This window comes from Bos grunniens, chromosome 8 (assembly GCF_055505025.1).
Source record: "Bos grunniens cultivar Pamir isolate PY7600 chromosome 8, Bosgru_T2T1.0, whole genome shotgun sequence".
NCBI classification, from domain to species: Eukaryota; Metazoa; Chordata; class Mammalia; order Artiodactyla; family Bovidae; genus Bos; species Bos grunniens.
The window spans coordinates 3,917,722-3,936,921 of NC_141172.1; the positions used below are offsets into that span (position 1 = coordinate 3,917,722).

General features: G+C 43.9%; 1 long non-coding RNA gene across 2 annotated transcripts in view; it reads right to left on the reverse strand.

Moving 5' to 3' along the window:
- Positions 1-1,260: 1,260 nt before the first annotated feature.
- Positions 1,261-19,200, reverse strand: part of LOC147366561 (uncharacterized) — a 73,695-nt gene continuing 55,755 nt past the window's right edge. The window contains exons 2-4 of one of the 2 annotated variants that reach the window (XR_015169373.1): positions 7,186-7,256; positions 2,606-2,754; positions 1,261-2,117 (exon numbers count right to left, since the gene is read on the reverse strand). This is a non-coding gene — a long non-coding RNA (uncharacterized LOC147366561). Of the gene's footprint in view, positions 2,118-2,605; positions 2,798-7,185; positions 7,257-19,200 lie in introns of both variants that reach the window. The other variant, XR_015169372.1, reaches the window with a different exon arrangement.

Consider the following 19,200-nt stretch of genomic DNA (forward strand, 5'->3'; position numbering starts at 1 on the left):
CAGCCCATGGGCTCCTCTGTCCATGTGGTTTTCCAGGCAAGAATACTGGAGTGGCATGCCATTTCCTACCCTAGGGTATAAATCAACTATATTCCAATAATTTTTTTTTTTAAAGAAGTACCATTATAGGACAAGAGACTACATTCACAGACGATGGTGCACCAGCCAGGAGAAGCATCAGCAATGACATTCAGAGATCCAAAAGCTTAGCTGAGAAGAAACATAATGATGATAATGTATAAAGATCCCCTGGAGGAGGAAATGGCAACCCACTCCAGTGTTCTTGACTGGAGAATTCCATGGACAGAGGAGCCTGGTGGGCTACAGTTGACAGGTTTGCAAAGTGTCAGACACAAATGAAATGACTTAGCACAGGCACACAAGGTCAAAGTGGAAAATGTATGTTCCGAGGTCACTAAAGATGCTTCCAGGGACTTCCCTGGTGGTCCAGTGGCTAAGACTCCATGCTCTCAATGCAGAAGGCTCAGGTTCGATCCCTGGTCAGAGAACTTAGTTAGCAAGTGGTTAGATCCCACTTGCTGCAACTAAAGACTCCATGTCCCACAACTAAGACCAGGAGCAGCCAAATAAAAATAAAAATAATTTAAAAAAAGATGCTTCCAGAATGCTCCCCTTTAGGATCTGCTGGAAATGCCAAAGACATGGAAGCTCAGTCTGCAACCAGAGAGCAGTCATCTATTAGCCCAGTGAATGTGGCTGAGAGAGTCTATTTGATGCCCCATCATTCGTCTTTGTCTCCAGTGAACTTTGGAATAAAACGTTCATTCAATTTCACAGCTGGGAGAGGCCTCAGGGATGGATGTTATCCACCCCCTCATTTTACTGATGAGGCACCTCAGACACAGATAGATTTGGGGGACTCCGATTTTCAACTTGTATGAGAACCTGATGAGCAGTCACAGAGACGGCCTCTGGATGGCTCAGGCTTGTGCTGAGTCTGCACGTCCCACCAGCTGTCCCCATGAGCAGACCTGGATCTGCCAGAGCCTGAGTTTCAGCTGGAGAGCTGGGAAAATGCGATCACCTTGTGGCTCAGAAAATAACATTCAGATAAAATATTCAGAAAAATGTGCTTTGGCTTTTGTATCCTAGCTGAGAGGCACAAGCTGAGAAAGGAAGAGAATTAAAACATGTTCTACTTCCCACCCCCCCACCCCCGCTTATTTTTTTACATTTTATGGAAATACACGTCCGGGGAGAGAAACTGTGAGCCTCTGCTTGTCTTGAGACATTGACAAAAGTGACAATAGAAAGAAATCTGGCTGGTTCAGAGGAAAGAGGAGTCCACAGATGTGGAATAAAGTGGAGTTTAGAATTTAGCAGGTCCTATAGAATTTTCATGAATATAACAGCTTAGGGATGCTCTTGGAGAAATTGGTTTAAATACACTAGGCCTATGTAGCTAAACTCACAGAGAGTGGGGGCAGGAAACAGAGTGGGAGGGATGCTGAAAAGGAGGACGTAGGGGGCAAGGAGCCTGCTGCCCAGGGAGCCGAGGGGGCCGCAGTGTGTGTGGAGGCGGGGTCTGTTGTCTTCCACCCCAGGAGGAAGGAAGCGGTGAGTTCAGAGCACAGCCCTCCTCCTCAAGAATCTGCTATCTCACCCTTGCAAGGAGAGCTCCCTCCAGCTGCCCTGGGGTCTCTCATGATCCATGCACAGGTTGGAAAAGAATTTCCAGACATGAGACAGAATGAGAGGAGAATAAAGTTTACCAGAATGGGAGACGCTGTTAGAACATCGGGCCAGCTCACAGGAGAGCCAAGTGTTTTTGCAAGCTTGCAGCCAATTTTTATAGTCTCAAGACAGAGAAAATTCCTTCTGAAACAGTGGCATTAGATGATTGGTTAGGGTGCTATAGAGTGGAGAGTAGGGTGGGCATTTTACATAGTAAGGGAGTCAGGGAACCGGACAGTTGAGATCAGGAGGCTCATGGCAACAGTTACTATGGGGCTTGGTCAGTTCCAGAGACTTTTATGCTGTGACCTTGATACAGGGATCCACACCTGTGACCTTGGTATAGGGCTCCACAGGGTCAACCAGCAGCTAGTGAAGCAGGGGACGAGGAAAATGGGCAGGAGGCCTTGGCAGCCTTCTTGCTGTAACGAAAACAAAATCCACAATAAACTCAGGAGACTTAAAAGAGAACAGAGGAGAGAAAGGGAACCTTTGTATCAGACGGAGCTCTGTGTGTACACTCCACGTGGAGACGTGCAAAGGGCACTTTGGGCTGCCACCTCCCTCCTTCCTTAATCTTCCTGCTATCCCCAGGAGCCCAAGTATGCAAACATCCGGGTCCTGAAGGACATTAAATATTGCTTAACAAGCAGGGTAACCCAGAACTGTTTACATGGGGTGACTGAGAGACTCTTTCATTCTAAGCATGCCAAGTCTAATATTCCTCAGTCAAAGAAATTCATCAGAACCTCTAAATGTTTTCCTAAGCTAAACAATAAAACATTCCTTGTTCCAAAATTTTAAGCAGTGGTCTGGGGACATTTTTACATGTTACGGACATTTTTTTTAATGCATAGATGCTGTAAGAGACAAAAGCATTTATTACTAGTTAAAGATCCTTTTCTCATACCACTGACAGCCTTCTTCCTGCTTGTGCAATGGAAAGAGGGTCTGTGTTCATCGAGGCTGTTCACACAGGGGCTTGGTTGCCACTCAACTTCTGTGTCCTGCTCACACCTTCATCCAAAGCTCTATCACGCACTGAGGGAGCACCGCCTCCTCCATTCGACAGAAAACAGTGACAATTACACCACAGGAAGAGCTTCGACACCAATAAAGGGGTCAGGGAGAGACAGAAGCTCGAGTCAACTTTGAGTTTGTGCTTTGAGATCCTGCCTGTGCACTGTGAGCCCCCAGCCCGCTGTGTTCATCCTGCGACCCTCACAACCCTGCATCCAGCTCTCTTTGGTCCTGGTCCTCGGCTATTTCCCTTTCCCATTACAGGCTCAGTACAAGGGTAGGGAAGGGACTTCCCTGGTAGTCTCACGGTTAAGAATCCACCTTGCAATGCAGGGGATGCGGGTTCAATCCCTGGTTGGGGAACTAAGATCCCACATGGTAACTACTGAGCCTACACCACAACTAGAGAGTTCATGCACCGCAATGATGCAACTAAGACCCGAGGAAGCCAAGTAAATTAATTAATTTAGAAACAAAAAGAGTAGGGAAATGATGACTCTTCTGGTCCTCGTGTGTGTGTATGTGTGTGTGTGTGCGCGCGCGTGTGTGTGTGGCACTGTTTGTGCATGTGTGCTCAGTCACTTCAGTCGTGTCTGACTCTTTGCAACCACATAGACTGTAGCCCTCCAGGCTCCTCTGTCCATGGGATTCTCCAGGCAAGAATACTGGAGTAGGTTGCCATTTCATCCTGCAGGGGATCTTCCCAACCCAGGGGTTGAGCCCACATCTCCTGTGTCTTCTGCATTGGTAGGCAGATTCTTTACCACTGAGCCACCTGGGAAGCCCCATGGCAGTGTTCACTATGAACTAAATTACCATTTCTGAATATATGCCTCTCCCCCAAATAGCTGGATTACTAGATGCTTAACTAGCAACTTCTGGTAGACTTCTCATCTTCAAAACCTAAGCAGATAGGAAAACGCTTACCGCAGAGCAGGAAATGAATGTATTGCATTTTTTTAAAAAAATCAATGAATGAATGAATGGTTTCTGGCTGAACCTTCTGGAGGCCCCACATGGCACCAATGGGTCCTAGGAAACCAGGTTTCCCATGGCAACACCACGTCCAACGTATACTGTGCCTGTCACTCAGTGGTGTCCGACTCTTTGCGATCCCATGGACTATAGCCCCCCAGGCTCGTCTGTCCATGGGATTTTCCGGACAAGAATACTGGAGGGGGTTGTCATCCCCTCCTCCAGGGGATCTTCCCAATCCAGGGATCGAACCCAGGTCTCCCACATTGTGGGTGGATTCTTTACCGATTGAGCCACCAGGGAAGCCCAAAAATACTGGAGTGGTAGCCCATCCCTTTTCCAGGGCTTCTTCCCGACCCAGGAATGGAACCGAGGTCACCTCCATTGCAGGCGGATTCTTTACCAGCTGAGCTACCAGGGAAGCCCACTGTTGGACTTAGGAGGTACTTTTATTTCTCACACTGCCGATATATACTGAGATAGCAGGGACAGTTTACTTCCTCTGTATGTTTTGGGTTCCAAACATTCACCATACATGATGTCCATCTCTCCCTTCCTTTCCCATCCCTGCAGGACAGAACGTTGTTCCATCCTGTGAGTAACAGCTGCATGGACTGTAACCCTGCAGAGAAGAAGATCTTCATGGCCAGATGCGATCCTCTCTCAGAGACTCAGCAGTGGGTTTTTGAACATATTAATATGACTGTTTTAGAAAAATTTAACTACCATGCCAGGTCCTAGGAAGAAAAAAAAAGGAAGGACGAAAAGAGTGATTCCCTACAGATGATAAAAAAAATTCAACTTTAGCCAGCCTCTGGGTCAAAGGAGTCAGGAATAACTTTTCCTAGATCCAGGAAGCCTGTTTGGAAAGACCTGTAAATGCCTTGTCCAAGGAGGGCGTCCTGAAGAACTTCCTGCATCCCGAAGAACTTGGCTGAGAACCTCGCCAGCTGCTTCCAAGAACTTTGAGCAGTCCCCTTGCTGGCCAAGGGCAAAGATGACTTAGGGACCTTCCCAAACAACTGCTGAGTTAATAAATCCTAGCATTTCTCAGGTCAAATCCTGCAGTAGTGAGTAGCTATGAATGGATCCTATTAAGTGGGTGGGTGGGGGTGGAGATGGAGGGCGTGACCCCTCTGACAGCCTGTTGCAGGTTTAGAATAAGCCCGTTCTCCAACTAGAATGGCTCAGAGTGCTGCAGAGGATTCTAGAGTGCGCATACCATCCTGTGTCCTTGTGTTATTTTGCCATGAGGGTGTGCTATCTGAGACTTAAATTACATCACGAAACGGACTTCCAGCGTCTCCATGCCTTCACTGACGTCTGTCATTTTCCTTTCACAGCAGAGGTAACTTATTGGTCATAAAAGTTCATGCTCCATAAGCCAGCTGGAGTTCTAATTCAGTGCCCTTGTATGAATCCAGTTGAAAACAAACACGAATAAAAAACTATGCTACCAAGTTACTCCAAAGAGAAATATTTCACGGAAGCAGCAAAACCATGTAAGGTTTAGGCGAGGAATTTCACTAGGAAAATCTATTTTTACTTTTCTATTATTTTTAAAATTTTCAGAGTCTGATGTTAGTTCAGTCATTGTTTTATTAAGGAAGGACATGGAGTGAGGCTGATGTAATTTGTTGAGGAGATTCTTAAATCCAAATAAATCTACACTCCAAGAAACGTGTGAAAATGACTTGGTACACTTCAGTTATGTCTGGTAAGGGCTGGGGACATAGAATTGGTTGGGTGTTCCTTTGGGCTGGCTTTATTTTTTGTTGTTGTTCCTTTTTTTTATAGTGTAGATATTAATGATGCTTTTGTTTTTCTTGGACACACATTGAAGGACTTTCCATTAATAAAGTGCTTCTGACCCCATTTTCTATTCATGGGACAGTATTTCAGGGATGATTTTAAAACTAAATGGAACACTTAATCCTTAAAAGAATTTTTTTTACTCTTCAGTAACAGTGGGGGTAGGGGAAGAATATATGGAGATAAGCCTGTAGAGGAAAGAATGATATTTTGTCATACATACATTTCTCAAGTGTTTTTTCTTCCAGGTAGAAAACGGTTTTTATTTTGCTTTCGTTGTTTTGCTGCTGCTGCTGCTGCTGCTAAGTAGCTTCAGTCATGTCCGACTCTGTGCGACCCCATAGACAGCAGCCCACCAGGCTCCCCCGTCCCTGGGATTCTCCAGGCAAGAACACTGGAGTGGGTTTTGTTGTTTTAACTCAGTTTTATATTAATAATAATTATATATATATATATAGTCTTGGATATAAAAGCATTGAATTTTAGAACTAGGAAGACTCTTAGAATCCAATCTGTTTTTATAGATGAATAGCAAAAGCCTAGAGAAAATGGTCCTAATTCTAACAGGGCGAAAGGGTCTTCCAACGCCTAGTGTCCAGTGCTTTTCCTCCTGTGTTGCATTGACTCTTACATCATCCAAGAAGGTTCAGGTCCTTACTCTGATTTCACTTGAAATGTTCAGTCCCTTGATGACAATAACGTAGCTGCCTGGGGACACCTACAAGAGTAGCACTCACGTTCAGAAGCTTAAACAGATGAAACCGCTTCTTATAAATGTTCCTGATTGTGTTCTCTCCTTGAAATCTAATCCAACATCCAGTTACACTGCCCTGCTAATAGGTGGGGAAGAGTTACTTCATTCTCCTTACTGATGTTTCAAGCGTTCTTTTGAAGAACTATTCTGTTTAAACTGACAGTCGCAGAGATTTTTTTGTGTGTTGGTCAAGAGATCTTGAAGCATTCAAGATGCATGATGGAGAAAATCGATAATGAGAAATTAACCTGTGTTGAACAATTTCAGAGAGTGGGTGAAGATTTATCTCAAGTGTTCAGAGAGCAACCTGGTTGTAGAAGGAGATGAGTCTATAAAAATCCACATTAGGTCATTAAACAGTTGACTGCTGTTTACAGTCGCACCAAAGAGCCAGCCCCGTGGGCTGTGCCCTGGAAAGCCTGGATCTGCAGCATTCGAGGATGCTGTCGTCGGGGGGAGCTGGTCATAACCCGCTTGGCACTGTCCCCAAAAAGAACCTGAATACTGCATCCTTTAGGCGTGACACCTGGGATCACAATGGGTTGCTTTCCTGATCTCAGAGGGCCTTGTACTCTTACTTTGACTTAAAGGATGTAATACAAAAAAAAATTAAAACTAGAAGATTTTTTCCAAGAGAAGCCTGGGACATGAAAGCCAAAATCAGATCTTCAAGGGACTTCCCTGGTGGCCCAGTGGTTAAGACTTCCTGCTGCCAATGCAGAGGGCAGGGGTTCGATCCCCAGTTGGAGAACTAGATCCCACATGCTGCAGCTAAGATCCGGTGCAACTCAAATAGATAGATACTTAAAAAAAAAAAAAAAATCCTTAAACTGCTAAGTAATTGTTAGACGTGTGAGAAGACTGAACACCCAAATAGAATAAAAGGAAGTCTCAGAACCTCCCCCTGGGCAGAAGGGCCTGGCACTTACATGAACATGTCCAATTTCCCAGCATCACTGAGGGTGGGAATCTGCTTCCTTCAAACACCACCATGACTGTTCTGAAACATAGAACATTACATATGTTTGTGTATTTATTTGGCAAGAGGACTGAACGGTCACTGGAGAGATTATCTTTCCTGGAAAGAACAGGATTTAGAAGTTGGAGCAGCAGAGTTCTGACCCACCCTTTTATCAGAATTGGAGGGAAAAAAGCAGAAAGTTCATCTGGCCTCGGGAACTGCTGCTTCTCCAGGATAAGAAATGATTTTTTCCCAGAAGTTAGAAAATAGTTAACTTTTCAAACCCCTTTTTAATGTATTTACCAAGAATAGGCTGTGCTGGAAAACAGTTGTGAACTAATCAAGGGATTTTCATGTGTTCCAAGGCTGATGAATACCATGGCAATAACAATGTGCTGCTTCTAAGTCTATCAGTACTTAATTTAAAATATCCACATGATCACAAGACTGTTTTTAAATGCATTCACTGTCTCAGAGTCCTCAGTGTGTAATGCAAGGCCCAGGATTCTTTTGTGAGTTGGTGCATGAGAGGTCAGTCACTTCAGTTGTGTCTGACTCTTAGCAACCCTATGGACTGTAGTCCGCCAGGCTCCTCTGTCCATGGGATTCTCCAGGCAAGAATACTGGAGTGGGTTGCCATTTCCTTCTGCAGGGAAACTTCCCAACCCAGGGATCGAACCCACATCTCTTATGTCTCCGGCATTGGCAATCAGGTTCTTTACCACTAGCGCCACCTGGGAAGAGCTTTCAGGCTTCTCAGGGAAGCTGAGTGGTGAAGAATCCACCTGCAAACACAGGAGATGCAGGTTTGATCCCTGGGTCAGGAAGATCCCCTGGAGAAGGGATTTGTAACCCATCCAATATTCTTGCCTGGGAAATCCCATGGAGTCAGACATGACTGAGTGGCTGAACAATAGTAACGTGAGATTCCTGGGAACACTGATTTATCCCTGAAACCCCTTTCAGAAGATCTCCTGAGGCTTCTTCCCCTGCTGCTGCTGCTGCTGCTGCTAAGTCACTTCAGTCGTGTCCGACTCTGTGTGACCCCATAGACGGCAGCTCACCAGACTCCCCCATCCCTGGGATTCTCCAGGCAAGAACACTGGAGTGGGTTGCCATTTCCTTCTCCAAGGCATGAAAGTGAAAAATGAAAGTGAAGTCGCTCAGTCGTGTCCAACTCTTAGCGACCCCATGGACTGCAGCCCACCAGACTTCTTCATCCATGGGATTTTCCAGGCAAAAGCACTGGAGTGGGGTGCCACTGCCTTCTCCTGACACAGATATAAAGCAGAGATATTCTTTCATAAGCAGGTGCTGAAGATAAAGAAAGAGGGCATTTTATATAAATCCTGAGAGGGACCACCTCAAAGGGAAACTATTTCTCAGCAATTCCCTGTGACTCTGGGAGCCGATGGCAACAATGACAGGTAGGCCACATCTCCAGACATGGGTGCCCTTCATCCCCTGCTTTCACAGCATCCCCAGGTCCTGCTCTGGCCATCATAACTCTCAGATGACACCACCAGCTGGCTGTAATTACTCTCCACGTGTGTGACCAGAGCGGGAACACTGACAGGTGACAAGTGGCCGGTCCTCCCACGCCGCCAACATGAGAAGATTGCTCTTTGATTTATGTCTGGAGCCCTTGTCAGAGACCCTGGAGCTGTCGGCGACTCTATTTGGTGGACTTGACACTGGCCAGAAACTGTTATCACAGTCACACATCTCTGCTCCCGACATGCCAGGCTGGTGTGCCTGGTACTGCGGCTTCAGAGATGCCAGCTCAGGTGCATGTCTGATGCTGTGCTTCATAGAAGCCTGGGCTCATTTTTTCTGCCCTCACGGCCTGAAGTGGCCCCCCTCAGCACATCAGGAGATGGTCCGCAGGGTTTCTACAGTCTGCTGCCCACCATGTGTGCCCGGGTCAGCCTCAGTACAGAAAGCCTGGACGCTGAAGAATCTTCTGTCTTGACCTCACTCACCTTGTGAAGGGTGAGCTTACTAGTTTGTAACTCAGAGGCACAGGTCCCGGTTTACCAGGAACAGTCCTAGTTTGCACCTGGTTAATTATCATTACACAGAGATCAAATCAGTCAATCTTAAAGGAAATCAACCCTGAATATTATTGGAAGGACTGATGCTGAAGCTGAAGCTCCAATACTTTGACCTCCTGATGCAAACAGCCAACCCATTAGAAAAGACCTTGATGCAGGGAAAGACTGAAGGTAGGAGAAGGGGGTGGCAGAGGATGAAATGGTTGGATGCCGACTCAATGGACATGAACTTGGGAAAACTTTGGGAGATGGTGAGTGACAGGGAGGCCTGGCGTGCTGCAGTCCATGGGAACGCAAAGAGATATGACTGGGCAACTGAGCAACAGCTACAATTATCATTAATGCTTCCTTTTACTCTTAAAATGTCCTAGTTTGGATAGAAAAGTATCTGGTCTCTCTATAATCTACCTGCCTGTTTCCTTCCTAATTCCTCTATAGAAAGTTAAAATGTCCAGTACTTAAGAATGCCCAGCATCAATAGGAAATTATGAGTCTCACCCCTTCCCTTTACACAGGACCAGATGACAACCAGTTTTATTTGGGGATTGTCTAAAGCATTCACATGGTTCTTCACAAGTTGCTTGATGGAGGCTTTTCAATTAAGGCTTCTAATAACTATCTGTTTGCCGTGTCAAGATAATCCTAGTTGAATTTTATTTTCATGATGTGAAATATATATATATATTTGAAATCAACTAAGTCATTTTCTGCAAACACCCTCTTCCAACAACACAAGAGAAGACTCTACACATGGACATCACCAGATGGTCAACATCGAAATCAGATTGATTATATTCTATGCAGCCAAAGATGGAGAAGCTCTATACAGTGAACAAAAACAAGACCAGGAGCTGACTGTGGCTCAGATCATGAACTCCTTATTACCAAATTCAGACTTAAATTGAAGAAAGTAGGGAAAACCACTAGACCATTCAGGTATGACCTAAATCAAATCCCTTATGATTATACAGTAGAAGTGAGAAATAGATTTAAGGGCCTAGATCTGATAGATAGAGCACCTGATGAACTATGGAATGAGGTTCATGACATTGTACAGGAGACAGGGATCAAGACCATCCCCATGGAAAAGAAATGCAAAAAAGCAAAATGGCTCTCTGGGGAGGCCTTACAAATAGCTGTGAAAAGGAGAGAAGTGAAAAGCAAAGGAGAAAAGGAAAGATATAAGCATCTGAATGCAGAGTTCCAAAGAATAGCAAGAAGAGATAAGAAAGCCTTCCTCAGTGATCAATGCAAAGAAATAGAGGAAAACAACAGAATGGGAAAGACTAGAGATCTTTTCAAGAAAATTAGAGATACAAGGGAACATTTCATGCAAAGATGGGTTCGATAAAGGACAGAAATGGTATGGACCTAACAGAAGCAGAAGATATTAAGAAGAGGTGGCAAGAATACACAGAAGAACTGTACAAAAAAGATCTTCATGACCCAGATAATCATGATGGTGTGATCACCAACATAGAGCCAGACATCCTGGAATGTGAAGTCAAGTGGGCCTTAGAAAGCATCACTACAAACAAAGCTAGTGGAGGTGATGGAATTCCAGTTGAGCTATTTCAAATCCTGAAAGATGATGCTGTGAAAGTGCTGCACTCAATATGCCAGCAAATTTGGAAAACTCAGCAGTGGCCACAGGACAGGAAAAGGTCAGTTTTCATTCCAATCCCAAAGAAAGGCAATGCCAAAGAATGCTCAAACTACCGCACAATTGCACTCATCTCACATGCTAGTAAAGTAATGCTCAAAATTCTCCAAGCCAGGCTTCAGCAATACGTGAACCGTGAACTTCCTGATGTTCAAGCTGGTTTTAGAAAAGGCAGAGGAACCAGAGATCAAATTGCCAACATCTGCTGGATCATGGAAAAAGCAAGAGAGTTCCAGAAAAACATCTATTTCTGCTTCATTGACTATGCCAAAGCCTTTGACTGTGTGGATCACAATCAACTGTGGAAAATTCTGAAAGAGATGGCAATACCAGACCACCTGACCTGCCTCTTGAGAAATCTGTATGCAGGTCAGGAAGCAACAGTTAGAACTGGACATGGAACAACAGACTGGTTCCAAATAGGAAAAGGAGTACGTCAAGGCCGTATATTGTCACCCTGCTTATTTAACTTATATGCAGAGTACATCATGAGAAACGCTGGACTGGAAGAAACACAAGCTGGAATCAAGATTGCTGGGAGAAATATCAATAACCTCAGATATGCAGATGACACCACCCTTCTGGCAGAAAGTGAAGAGGAACTCAAAAGCCTCTTGATGAAACTGAAAGTGGAGAGTGAAAAAGTTGGCTTAAAGCTCAACGTTCAGAAAACTAAGATCATGGCATCCGGTCCCATCACTTCATGGGAAATAGATGGGGAAACAGTGGAAACAGTGTCAGACTTTATTTTTCTGGGCTCCAAAATCACTGCAGATGGTGATTGCAGCCATGAAATTAAAAGACGCTTGCTCCTTGGAAGGAAAGTTATGACCAACCTAGATAGCATATTGAAAAGCAGAGACATTACTTTGCCAACAAAGGTCCATCTATTCAAGGCTATGGTTTTTCCTGTGGTCATGTACAGATGTGAGTTAGACTGTGAAGAAGGCTGAGCGCCGAAGAATTGATGCTTTTGAATTGTGGTGTTGGAGAAGACTCTTGAGAGTCCCTTGGACTGCAAGGAGATCGAACCAGTCCATTCTGAAGGAGATCAGACCTGGGATTTCTTTGGAAGGAATGGTGCTGAAGCTGAAACTCCAGTACTTTGGCCACCTCATGCGAAGAGCTGACTCACTGGAAAAGACTCTGATGCTGGGAGGGATTGGGGGCAGGAGAAGAAGGGGACAACAGAGAATGAGATGGCTGGATGGCATCACTGACTCGATGGACGTGAGTCTGAGTGAACTCCGGGAGTTCCTGTTGGACAGGGAGGCCTGGCGTGCTGCGATTCATGGGGTTGCAAAGAGTCGGACACGACTGAGTGACTGAACTGAAGTCATTTTCCACTTTTGCAAGCTGAAAACAGTAGATCCCCACCTGCAGCATATTATTAATTCTTAATATTATGGTATCAGATACAGGTGAACAAATAGATGATAAATAGATTCTATTTATAATATTGGTCTTGTTTTTCAAAATGATTTTACATTCATCTCCTTCTGAAGATGTAACCACCCAGTGGTTACACCCAATGGTAGATTATGTTACCATCCTTAAGAAGAAACTACAGGGACTACCCTGGTGGTCCAGTGGTTAGGATTCTGCTTCCAGTGGGGGCAGGGGTTCTACCCCTAATTGGGGAAGATCCCTCATGCCATGAGGCATGGCCAAAAATTTTAAAATAAATAAATAAAATGGTTAGTTCTTATGGTAAAAAAAAAAAAAAAAAAAGGAGGAGGAGGAAGAGAACAAGAAACTGCAGGACTCTGGTCAAGGGGTGTGTCAAGTCAAAGTCATACAACAAGTTCACACATAGCCTGACCCAGAATCCAGGCCTGGATGCTGACGTCCCAGTTCTGCCCGTCTCTGTGGTGTCTGCGCCTCACTGTAGGGTCACTGGTTCACGGTCAAACCAAATATGAGAGGCTCTGAGCTACTTCAGAATGCTGTAAACAGTCCTTCAGGGGTGGGGAGTGGAGGGCTCTGCTTTTAACCCGTAATGATGTTTGCTTTTCTCCCCACAAGCTTGGGAAAGGGAGAGCACCACACCGCGTGCAGCCTTGTTCCCTCCTCCTGAGATGTCCCAGGGTGCTCTGCAGGAGCAGTCAACTAAAGCTGTGTGCTTAGTTCTGGAGGAGAAACCCTCAAGCAAACACCGCACTCCGGGAGTCTTCATGGGTTCAGCCCTTCGGACTACAGTCTACGGGGTCGCAAAGAGTTGGACAGGACTGAAATGACTGAGCACTCAATATTTTTTCTTTTTAATTTACTTATTTTTAATTGAAAGATAATTGCTTTACAGTATTGCATTGGTTTCTACCAAACATCAACATGAATCAGCCATAGGTTCAATATTCTTTCTGAAATGTGCTGTCCAAGTACAGCTATTAGCCATGTGAGACTCTGAAATGCACTGATGTCAGCTCACTCTGTGGGAATTTTTTCTATTCTGGGGATACTAAATCAGAATTTCTCGGGGATACTAAAGGCTGCTAGATACAGAAAAGTCTACAAATAGAGATAATACACTACTTTGTGCCCTAGCTCTTAATGTCTCAGCACTAGTATTAATAAATCCAAGTTAATTCTCTGCTGTGGTTGTCAAGCTTTTGTATATGGATGCAGATGTCTAAAGAATGGTCAGGGGTAATCTAGAGCTACATTTACCTTGAGAGGAACATATCCAAAAACACCTTATTTCAAAAATCCTCTAGCGTGCTTTAAGCCAGTGGTTATTAAACTGTAGTACCTGGTGGTCCTGTTGGTTTAGTCGCTAAGTCATGTCTGACTCTTTGTGACCCCCATGGACTGTAGCCCGCCAGGCTCCTCTGTCCATGGGGTTTCCCAGGCAAGAATACTGGAGTGGGTTGCCACTTCCTCCTCCAGGGGATCATCCTGACCCAGGGATTGAATCCATGTCTCCTGCATAGCAGGCGGATTCTTTACCACTAAGCCACTAGGGAAGACCCCATAGTACCTGAAGGGATTGTCAAAACAGATTGCTGAGGATTTCCAGGTGGTCCAGTGGTTAGGACTCAGAGCTCTCATAACCAGGGCCCCAGGTTTGAAACCTGATCGGGGAACTAAGATCCTGCAAGCCACGAGGTGTCAACAATAAAATAAAATAAAATAAAAACAGATTGCTGAGCCACCTTCTCATCCCCACCTCAAATTCTGATTCATTCAGTCTGGGGTGGGGTCCAAGAAGTTACATTCCTAACAAGCTGCTAGGTGATGAGAACTCTGATGGTCTGGAATCCACCCTTTGGCTTAGATCCATAATTTCACATTTAAAAAAATTTTTTGACTAAAAAAATTTTGTTGTTGTTGTTGTTCTTCATTCTTTTTTAAAAATTTTATTTATTTATTTTATTGGAGGCTAATTACTTTAAAATATTGTGGTGGTTTTTGCCATACATCCACATGAATCAGCCATGGGTGTACATGTGTCCCACTGTCCTGAACTCCCTTCCCACCTCCCTCCCCACCCATCCCTCTGGGTTGTCCCAGAGCACCGGTTTTGGGTGCCTGCTTCATGCATCGATTTTGCACTGGTCATCTGTTTCACATATGGTAATATACATGTTTCAATGCTAGTCTCTCAAATCATCCCACCCTCGCCTTCTCCCACAGAGTCCAAAAGTCTGTTCTTTACGTGTGTGTCTCTTTTGCTGTCTTGCATACAGGGTCATCGTTACCATCTTTCTAAATTCCACATATATGCATTCATATACTGTATTCATGTTTCTCTTTCTGGTTTACTTTACACTGCACAATAGGCTCCAGTTTCATCCACCTCATTAGAACTGCCTCAAATGCATTCTTTTTTATAGCTGAGTAATACTCCATTGTGTATATGTACCACAGCTTTCTTATTCATTCATCTGCTGGTGGACATCTAGGTTGCTTCCACGTCCTGGCTATTGTAAACAGTGCTGCAATGAACATTGGGGTACACGTGTCTCTTTCAATTCTGGTTTCCTCGGTGTGTATGCCCAGCAGTGGGATTGCTGGGTCATATGGCAGTTCTATTTCCAGTTTTTTAAGGAATCTCCACACTGTTCTCCATAGAAGCTGTACTAGTTTGCATTCCCACCAACAGTGTAAGAGGGTTCCCTTTTCTCCACACCCTCTCCAGCATTTATTGCTTGTAGACTTATGGGTTGCAGCCATTCTGACTGGTGTGAGTTGATACCTCACTGTGGTTTTGATTTGCATTTCTCTGATAATGAGTGATGTTGAGCATCTTTTCATGTGTTTGTTAGCCATCTGTATGTCTTCTTGGGAGAAATGTCTATTTAGTTCTTTGGCGCATTTTTTGATTGGATTATTCATTTTTCTGGTACAGTTTCACATTTTGAAAATACCTTTTAAAGCCAGTTTTATTGATGTTGAATGTGTTTAGAAACCATATAATACATCTAAAAGCCATCTCTTAGGGGCTTCTCTGATGGTCCAACGGTTAGGAATCCACCTTGCAATGCAGGGGATGCAGGTTTGATCCTGGATTGGGGGACTAATATCCCACATGCCACAGAGCTACTTAGCCCAAGTGCCACCAACTACTGAAGCCCACACTTATGTGCCACAACTAGCAAGTCTGTGTGCCGCAAAAGATCCCACATGCCACAGCTAAGGCCCAACGCAGCCAAATAAATAAATCAGTTCAGTTCAGTTCAGTCGTGGCCGACTCTTTGCAACCCTATGGACTGCACATGTCAGTCTTCCCTGTCCATCACCAACTCTCGGACCCTATTCAAACTCACGTCCATTGAGTTGGTGATGCCATCCAACCATCTCATCCTCTGTCGTCCCCTTCTCCTCATGCCTTATTCCTATCATCAGGGTCTTTTCCAATGAGTCAGTTCTTTGCATCAGGTGGCCAAAGTATTGGAACTTCAGCTTCAGTATCAGTCCTTCCAATGAATATTCAGGACTGATTTCCTTTATGATTGACTGGAGTTAAAAGCCATCACTTAGAAATGATAAAAATTCCAACTCATTCAAAATCTAAACTGATTGTAACTCAGTTTAATAAATATTTATTACTAGAAGAAATTTCCCCCTTTAAAGCTCTTCATTTTTAAAAAATGTTTTAATTGAAGTACAGTTGATTTGTTTCAGGTCTATAGCAGAGTGATTCAATTATATATGGCTATACATGGACAGAGGATCCTGGTGGGCTACAGTCCATGATGTTGCAAAGATTCAGACACAACTGAACATACATGCACACAAGTGTATACACACTCATTTCAGACTTTTTCCATTTTAAGTTATTACAAGATATTGAATATAGTTCCCTGGGCTATGCAGTAGGTCCTTGTTGTTTATCTATTCTACAAACAGTATTTAAAGTCCTAAAAGATAATGCTGTTAAAATGCTGCACTCAATATGCCAGCAAATTTGGAAAACTCAGCAGGAACGGGAAAAGGTCAGTTTTAATTTCAATCCCAAAGAACCACAGTGCCAAAGAAAGTTCAAACTACTGTAAAATTGAACCCATTTCACATGCTAGCAAGGTAATGCTCAAAATCCTTCAAGCTAGGCTTCAGCAGTACGTGAACTGAGAACTTCCAGAGGTACAAGTTGGATTTAGAAGAGGCAGAGGAACCAGAGATCAAGTTGCCAACATCTGTTGGATCATAGAAAAAGCAAGGGAATCCCAGAAAAAAATATTTACTTCTGCTTCATTGACTATGGTAAAGCCTTTGACTGTGTGGGTCATGACAAACTGGAAAATCCTAAAGAGATAGGAATGCCAGACCACCTTACCTGTCTTCTGAGAAATCTGTATGCAGGTCAAGGAGCAATAGTTAGAGCCTGACATATACAGTGGACTAGTTCAAAACTAGGAAAAGAGTACATCAAGGCTTTATATTGTCACCCCGCTTATTTAATTCCTATGCAGAGTATATCGTGTGAAATGCCCAGCTGGATGAATCACAAGCTGGAATCAAGACTGCCAAGAGAAACATCAACAACCTCAGATATGCAGATGATACCACCCTAACAGCAGAAAGCAAAGAGGAACTAAAGAGCCTCTTGATGAACGTGAAAGAGGAGAGTGAAAAAAACTGGCTTAAAACTGAACATTCAAAAAGCTAAAATCATGGCATCTAGTCCCATCACTTCGTGACAAATAGGTTGGGGAAAAAGTGGAAACAGTGACAGGTTTTATTTTCTTGGGCTCCAAAATCACTGTGGATGGTGACTGCAGCCACAAATTGAAAGATGCTTGCTCCATGGAAGAAAAGCTATGACAAACCTAGATGGTGTATTAAAAGGCAGAGATAAGGGTCTGTATAGTCAAAGCTATGGTTTTTCCAGTAGTCGTGTATGGCTATGAGAGTTGGACCATAAAGAAGGCTGAGCACTGAAGAACTGATGCTTTCAAACTGTGGTGCTGGAGAAGACCCTTGAGAGTCCCATGGATAATGAGGAGATCCAACCAGTCAATCCTAAAGGAAATCAACCCTGAGTATTCATCGGAAGGACTGATGCTAAAGCTGAAGCTCCAATACTTTGGCCACCTGATGTGAACAGCTGACACATTGGAAAAGACCCTGATGCTGGGAAAGATTGAGGGCAGGAGGAGAAGTGAGAGACAGAGATTGAGATGGTTGGATGGCATCACTGACTCAATGGACATGAGTTTGAGCAGACTCCAGGAGACTCGGAAGGACAGGGAAGCCTGGAGTGTTGCAGCCCATGGGGTTGCAGAGGAAGGGACATGACTTAGTGACAGAATAACAAAAACACACAGTAGAGTGTATCTGTTAATCCCAACCTCTTAATTTTAAAGCTCTTTAAGTCAAGATCACAGAGCTGGAAGACCAAAAATAGGCAGTATTATAGTATCATAGCAAATATCTTTTTTAATCATTTACATTTCTCCACTACCTGTAGTAATTAAGTCAAGGCCCCTACCATTAAATGCCAGGCATTAATCACTGCATTAACAGTTGTATTATTATTGCTCCTTCCCCTGTCAGTGAACTTCACGCTACTATAGAATAATATTGAAAATTAAAAGAAGGTATAGTATGGTTAAATAATTTGCTTAACCTTGTTTTTCAGTATATCAGCCTGTCTAGCCTAGACCATATTTTTCTTGAGTTACATCCTGAGGGATAAAAAAAAAAAAAAAAACACACACCTTTTGGTGGTAAACCTCTGGCCAGGATCTTTTCAAAAACATTGTGCTGATATGAATGAGCTATGGTTCCTCTCATCTTTTAAAAATGCTGCAAGTTTAATTAAAAGTCTTTGTAAGTGTAACAGTATCTCATTGTGCTTAACTCAACTGGGTAACTTCCCTAGAAACAGTTGCAGAAAATAAAGGGGAGTATTTCTGTCAGTTGCCAGCATCCTTCTCTTAGATTGTAACCTTCTTTTCACTGAAAATAAATAGTAAGATCTCTCTTTTTTTTTTTTAAGTTTGTTTCCCTTTGTCCTCTGTCTTCAACAATAAAAGTTAACTGAGAACCGTTTTCTTTTTGTTTGCCTTTTCAGTGTGGCACACAGACTGTTGTGGTTGTCTAGTTGCTCGGTTGTGTCCAACTCTTTGTGACCCCATGGACTGTAGCCCACCAGGCTCCTTTGTCCATGGGATTCTCCAGGCAAGAAGACTGGGGTAGGCTGCATTTCCTACTCCAAGTGATCTTCCTGACCCAAGGGATCAGACCTGCATCTCCTACATTGTTGGCGAATTCTTTACTGCTGAGCCACCAGAGAAGTGCCATCAAATGGCACTCTTATGGCACAAAGAGCAAATCCTCCAAAGCACTTTTTTCCAAGTATTTTTCTAGTTGTATGTTAGCACGTGTGTGTGTACCATGGGTGTGTGAAGGAAAGCATGTGATGTGGAAAAGCATTTTGCTTTACTGCTGCTTGCTATTCACATCTGTATCACCCAGCAAATTGTTTGTTATGTAACTCGTAATGTAGTCATTTGTAACGTGCTGATCATCCAAGGCCCCGTGTACTCAGATCTTGCAGTGGGGAAAAAATGCAGCACACGCAAAAGCCCCCTTTACAGCCAAAATCTAGACAGTGCATCTCAAATCACAAGGATCCACTTCTATCATCGAGGCTCTGAATTCTTGATAAAGGAGTAAGCACCCGGGACCCAGGAGTCCCAAACAAGGTCCCCCCCCCACCATCCTATATAGAAGGGATTCGAGGTGATGAACCATAGTAGGGGTGAGGTATAGAGAAAGAAAGAGAAACAGTCATGCTTTGTTTTCCTCAAGACAATTTTTT